Source organism: Macrobrachium nipponense, chromosome 15, assembly GCF_015104395.2.
Source record: "Macrobrachium nipponense isolate FS-2020 chromosome 15, ASM1510439v2, whole genome shotgun sequence".
Lineage (NCBI taxonomy): Eukaryota > Metazoa > Arthropoda > Malacostraca > Decapoda > Palaemonidae > Macrobrachium > Macrobrachium nipponense.
Window position 1 is genome coordinate 35676495 of NC_087208.1, and position 6000 is coordinate 35682494.

Below are 6000 nucleotides of genomic sequence, written 5' to 3' on the forward strand. Positions count from 1 at the left end.
TTTTCATTTTAAAGATGTGTATTGAAGTTTAAAGACGTGTATTGAAGTTTATCGTGTATTGAAGTTTAAAGACGTGTATTGAAGTTTAAAGGCGTGTATTGAAGTTTATCTAGCATTCTTCAGTGTGGAAATGAAATTTAAAATCAATCTGTATGCCTGTCTGTGTTTAAAATTTCAACTTTAGGATTCTAGCATTCAAATTGAAAATCATACCCATTAGATCATGAAATCAGTTCATAGGTAGATGTGTATATACACTGAAGTATTCGGTGATCTTTGAAGAGGATGAATTAATAAATAGTTATAAAGGTTAGACCAGTATGTGAAATTGTTTTTGAAATATTGCCTTTCATTAGAATAGTTTTATTTTTTAAAAATATTTTTTAAATGTGTAGCAGAGAGTAAGTGTACCAGTGTTTTAATATGAAATCAGTGTTTGATGTTCGAATGTATTATAATGTTCAGTTGCAGGCTTACACAGCATCCATTGTCAACCTCGGATAAACTTAACTGTGCATCATTATATATAATTTAGACTGTCCTTCTTAACGTACATTCAGTCATATAATTTATTTTTTTCTATTTGAAAGGTTCTGAACAAAATAATTTCTTTATATATCATAGAATTGCCATATGTAGGGTTCCTCCTTTTTAATAAACAGGATTTCTCATCACGGCCTGATGGTCTAGGGGTATGATTTTCGCTTAGGGTGCGAGAGGTCCCGGGTTCAAATCCCGGTCAGGCCCATGTGGTTATTTTTATAGATCGATTTGGTTGCACATTCACTGTTTATGCTTTCTACGCACACGTGCATACGCATATATATGGTAATTTATATATACAGCATATATGTATATGATATATATGTATGTATGTATGTATATGTGCATGTCTCCCGCAGCATAAATTCTAAACTCAAGGGGAAGTTCATTGTCACTATTCATGATTTTTTTAAATTAAAGATATGCATTCTAGTTCATGTGGAATGCTTCAGTATAAAAAGAATATATGTAGATGAATCCAAGTACTTAACTATGTTTTAAACCTAGGGAATCTAGCATTTACAGTAAAAATCATATCCCAGATCACAAAAAACAGTTTCATGTGTTTTTTTTTTTTTTTTCTTTCTTTTGTAAAATACAGGGATAGGCAGTCCAAGTATCCATTTGCCCTTCTTGATAGCCAAATAATAATAATAATCAAAATCAATTATAATGTTCACTGATTGATTTTGCTTTGAATAGGCTGGTGCAAAAGTAGATACAAATATTAAATATATGTATTATTATATGTAGTTCATGGAAATATTTAATTACTTTAGCCCTTCGTAATCTGAATTAAAGTAATGCACTGGATATATTCTGTTTGAAAAGTACTAAATACAGTGTTACTATATTTAATATAGATATGGTGTGTGGTGAGGTGTATCCATATATTATCTTCTGTTCTCATCCTGGCCTGATGGTCTAGGGGTATGATTCTCGCTTTGGGTGCGAGAGGTCCCGGGTTCAAATCCCGGTCAGGCCCATGTAATGTTCTTTTCATAAAATGATTTACTTGCGTTTGGAGTAGTCATGCTTTCAACACACAATTACAAATACATGTACACATGTCATGTACTATATGCAGAATTCTAAATCCAAATGGCAATTGTGTTACAATGTAGCTTTTTTTTTATTTTTCATTATAAAGCTGTGTATTGAAATTTATCTAGCAGCTTCCGTGTGAAAGTGAAATTTTGATAAATCTTTATGCCTGACTATTTTAAAAATTTCAGCCTTGGGATTCTAGCATTCGAATTGAAAATCATACCCATTAGATCATGAAACCAGTTCATGAAAAGCACATAGATGTGTATATACACTGGAGTATTTGGTGATCTTTGAAGAGGATGAATTAATAATAAATAGTTATAAAGGTTAGACCAGTATGTGAAATTGCTTTAAAATTTCCATTTGAAGAAAAATGTTGAAATATTGCCTTTCATTGGAATAGATTTATTTTCTTATAATCTTTTTTAAATATGTAGCAAGAGACTTTTCAGTTCATAAGAGTACCAGTGTATAGATATGAAATCAGTTCATAAGAGTACCAGTGTATAGATATGAAATCAGTGTTTGATGTTCGAATGTATGATTATGTTCAGTTGCAGGCTTACACAGCATCCATTGTCAACCTGGGATAAACTTTTTAATAAATTCTGTAGCCTGTGCTTCATATGCATCACCTTAACTGTGCATCATTATATATAATTTAGACTGTACTTCTTAACCTACATTCAGTCATATTTTTTTCTATTTGAAAGGTTATGAATAAAATAATTTCTTTAGTTATCATGGAATTGCCATATGTAGGGGTCTTCCCTTTAAATAAATAGTATTTCTCATCACGGCCTGATGGTCTAGGGGTATGATTTTCGCTTAGGGTGCGAGAGGTCCCGGGTTCAAATCCCGGTCAGGCCCATGTTGATATATTTATAGATGGATTTGGTTGCACATGGACTGTTCATGCTTTCTACACACATATATGGTAATTTATATATACAGTATGTATGCATATGATATATATGTATGTATGTATGCATGTTTCCTGCAGTATGAATTCTAGACCCAAAGGGTAGTTCAGTGTCACTATTCATAATTTTTTTTATATTAAAGATATGCATTCTAGTTTATGTGGTATGCTTCAGTATAAAAATTAATATTTGTAGATGAATCCAAGTGCTTAACTATGTTTTAAACCTTGGGAATCTAGCATTCGCAGTGAAGATCATACCCCAGATCACAAAAAACAGTTTCATGTATTTTTTGTAAAATACAGGGATAGGCAGTCCAAGTATCCATTTGCTCTTCTTGATAACCAAATAATAATATTCAAAATGAATTTATACTTTACTGATTGATTTTGCTTTGAATTGGTTGATGCAAAAGTAAATATAAACATTAAATATATACACTATTATATGTAGTTCATGGAAATATTTAATAACTTTAGCCCTTCTTAATCTGGATGTATTCTGTTTGAAAATTACTACATAAATACACTATTTCTATTTTTATTATAGAAATGGTGTGTAGTAAGGTGTATCCATATATTATCTTATGTTCTCATCCTGGCCTGATGGTCTAGGGGTATGATTCTCGCTTAGGGTGCGAGAGGTCCCGGGTTCAAATCCCGGTCAGGCCCATGTAGTTATTTTCATAGATCAATTTGGTTGCACAAAGTCTCCTTATGCTTTCTACACACACACACACACACACATTAGTATATATATGTATGTATGCATGTGCGCAAGCCTTCCATAGATTAAATTCTAGATCCAAATGGGTGAGGGTCAGTGTCACTATTCAGATTTTTTTTTTATATATTAAAGATATGCATTCGTTCATACAGCATACTTCAGTATTAAAAAAAATATAATATAGATAAATCCAGATGCCTAACTATGTTTTAAATGAGAGGCTAATATTCAAAATGAAAGCCATACCAGTTCATGAATAACAGTTTAATGTATGTTTCATTTCAAGTATCCATTTGCCCCTCTTTATAAACAAATGATAGCTTTTAAAATCTTGAATATATTTTTTTGATTGATTTTTGTTTGAATAGGCTGATACAAAAATTATCAGCACTACTGGAATTGAAGTAGATAATGGTTCCATACATCTATAATCCCTGTGTAGGTAAAAGTAGTGGACAATTTATAGATGGTAAGTAAATAAAATATACAATAAGTAAATTATTACATGTAGTAATGAAAGTATTTCATTGCTTCAGCCCTTAACTTGCGTTTAAGTAATGCACTTTTTGTGTCCTCTTTGAAAAGTACTTTATACAACATAGAAATGGTTTTTGGTGAGGTGTCTCCTTATAATAACTAATAGTTCTCATCCTGGCCTGATGGTCTAGGGGTATGATTCTCGCTTAGGGTGCGAGAGGTCCCGGGTTCAAATCCCGGTCAGGCCCATTTGCTCTTTTCATAAAATGATTTAGTTGCGTTTGGACTAGTCTTGCTTTTGACGCACAACAAAATACATGTATGCATGTCATGTATATACAGAATACTCAATCCAAATGACAATTGTGTCACTATATAGGTTTTTTTTAATTTTTCATTTTAAAGACGTGTATTGAAGTTTATCTAGCATTCTTCAGTGTGAAAATGAAATTTAGATAAATCTGTATGCCTATCTGTGTTTAAAATTTCATTTGTTCATGAAACTTACCTGACAGATATATATATAGCTGTATTTTCTGAAGTCCGACAGAATTTAAAAATTCGCGGCACACGCAGTGGGCGGCCAGGTGGTAGTACCCATTCCCGCCGCTGGGAGGCGGATATCAGGAACTATTCCCATTTTCTATTCATATTTTTTTCTGTCGCCGGTCGGTAAACAACTGTTTACAGACCTCCGCCTAGGATTTTGAAAAACTTCATTAGCCACTTAAGTATCCTAATTATTCTTTCGATTATTAACTTGGATTTGTGGCTAGGCATACGCTATCGTAAATTTTTTCATTGCATTTGATGTCTGAAGCTAGTTAGCCTAGTTTCAGACTTTGTTGTCTGCACGGTAAGGTGAGGCTACCGGAACTTTCGGTAGACACTCGCTTAGTATATATGACGTTTACATGTTTTCTTTGCATAAGGTAATTAGTGTAATGTGTGACTGATTACGGAAGAAGGAGGATTCATTTACGCTTTTTAGAGCGTGTTAGAATCAGGAGTTTTCCTCCATAGTAAACAGAAGTTAGAAATAATGAACCTTCTAACTCCTGTAGATTTTATTTTGCCTAACCCTGTGGTATGGCTTACGGCCTAGAAGAAGTGTCTGCTAGAGGATTACATCAAGTAATCTTAGACTAAAGTGCTCGCTCTCCAATCAGTGTTGTGAAGTGTAGTGCCCTTGTGTTGTGGAGGGGGCGTCAGATCGGCCCCATAATGCCTCTAGGCCTGGACCTCTGTCGGACTCCCATGACTCAGGGAGAGGGCATGTCGAAAGCCGCAAGAGGGTTACGGGGGCTCCCCACCGATCTGGTGTCCCTTCGGCAGAATTGGGTTGACGCTTACCAGGCTGCTAAAGATCGTGCACGTGCACGAATCTTGAAGGATTGCTTCTCGTCCTCCGAGGCGTCCTCCCCACACAGGGGTTGGGGTTGGAGTTCTCGGAAGGACTCGCGCCCCCTAAAGAAGCTTGAGAGAAGAGACGCTTCACGTCCTCTCTCTCGTCACGAGAGGATGAAAAAGTAAAGAGACCACATTTTCCCTTTTAGAAGAATGCAGGCTGGCTCTTTTTCTAGGGACATTTAAGGAGGCTCATTCATCTTGCCAGAAGATGATTTGAGCCTCCTGCGGAGTGAACGCTCATGTATATATCATTTATACATTATTAAGGAGGCTCATTCATCTGCCAGAAGAGTGATTTGAGCCTCCTGCGAGTGACCGCTCATGTATACATCATTTATACATTATTAAGGAGGCTCATTCATCTTGCCAGAAGAGTGATTTGAGCCTCCTGCGAGTGAAACGCTCATGTATACATCATTTTATACATTATTAAAGAGGCTCATTCATCTTGCCAGAAGAGTGATTTGAGCCTCCTGCGAGTGAACGCTCATGTATATGAACGCTCATGTATATATCACTTATACATTATTAAGGAGGTTCTTATCTTGCCAGAAGAGGTGATTTTGAGCCTCCTGCGAGTGAACGCTCATGAGTTAGAGCTGTTTCAACCTCGAAGCATTCCAAAAGGGAATTTGGTAATCAAGGACATTTTCGTCTCCTCTCATGGGCGCTCCGTATACGTTATGTAACGTTCGCTTTACTTCGAAAAAGCAAGCGATAAGTTTGACGGCCGGCAAGCTGCTTTGCACAGTCAAACAACTTATGTCTCTGGTCGGCATAAGAAGGGCAATTTAGACGTGAGGAAGCGTTTGGAGGTGCTCGACGTCCTATAAGTAGAGACATTCTCCAGGACGCTCGGCAAGCCCACCTT

The 6000-nt window shown here is 35.7% G+C and overlaps 5 non-coding genes across 5 annotated transcripts; all 5 read left to right on the top strand.

Moving 5' to 3' along the window:
* Positions 1-675: 675 nt before the first annotated feature.
* Positions 676-747, top strand: Trnap-agg (transfer RNA proline (anticodon AGG)). Its single transcript has one exon. It is a non-coding gene; the product is annotated as a tRNA-Pro (tRNA).
* A 709-nt stretch (positions 748-1456) lies between these two features.
* On the top strand, positions 1457-1528 carry Trnap-ugg (transfer RNA proline (anticodon UGG)). The gene has a single exon. It is a non-coding gene; the product is annotated as a tRNA-Pro (tRNA).
* An 863-nt stretch (positions 1529-2391) lies between these two features.
* Positions 2392-2463, top strand: Trnap-agg (transfer RNA proline (anticodon AGG)). Its single transcript has one exon. It is a non-coding gene; the product is annotated as a tRNA-Pro (tRNA).
* Positions 2464-3115: 652 nt separating this feature from the next.
* On the top strand, positions 3116-3187 carry Trnap-agg (transfer RNA proline (anticodon AGG)). The gene has a single exon. It is a non-coding gene; the product is annotated as a tRNA-Pro (tRNA).
* A 708-nt stretch (positions 3188-3895) lies between these two features.
* On the top strand, positions 3896-3967 carry Trnap-agg (transfer RNA proline (anticodon AGG)). The gene has a single exon. It is a non-coding gene; the product is annotated as a tRNA-Pro (tRNA).
* The last annotated feature ends 2033 nt before the right edge of the window (positions 3968-6000 follow it).